Consider the following 684-nt stretch of genomic DNA (forward strand, 5'->3'; position numbering starts at 1 on the left):
GTCAGACAGCAGCATGTTCAAAACCAATGTGTGTGATGGGTTGAGACAGAGCTGACAGGAGGCAGACCCCTCCCTCATCCCATCTCCTCGTTTTGAGTCACTTTGAAAACTTAGCGGCTCCACCTTTAGAGTCCTGTGGGGATGAATCAACCTTGTGCTCCTATCTGAACGGCACACCTAGAATTACAATGGAGCACATCAAGGGACGGCCAAGCCTGACTGACAAGCCCCCCCTCAACCCCCACCCCACCCCACTATGAAAGCACAGGGCTCCTTCATTTGCATGATGGGGGGGAGTTAATCGGGGTTTTCCAGTGTGCCGTACTGATGGAGGGGGGGTTAACCGCAGCACCCTTCCCCAGGAGGACCAGGGCTGAAATCCTCTTAGGCTGGAAGACCTGAGCGCGCCCACCATTCCTCATGGGATGGGGGGGCTGACCTCCCTTCCACCACCTAACACCTTCACGATTAAAACAGCTTTAATTACCAAGAGATGACTGGCCCCGCCCCCTTCCAGTTCCAGCTCACGCTACCATWTTCAGCCATCGTCTAGTTCAGCATCAGTCCATCAGCTCTTGACTACATATGTCCTCAGCCTGCTCTGGACCAAATGATCCCTCAGTCCTCTTGTTTCATTTATTCTGCTGGGGTTCACACACCTGACATCCATCATAGTGACGCTGR

Source organism: Poecilia reticulata, linkage group LG2 (assembly GCF_000633615.1).
Source record: "Poecilia reticulata strain Guanapo linkage group LG2, Guppy_female_1.0+MT, whole genome shotgun sequence".
Lineage (NCBI taxonomy): Eukaryota > Metazoa > Chordata > Actinopteri > Cyprinodontiformes > Poeciliidae > Poecilia > Poecilia reticulata.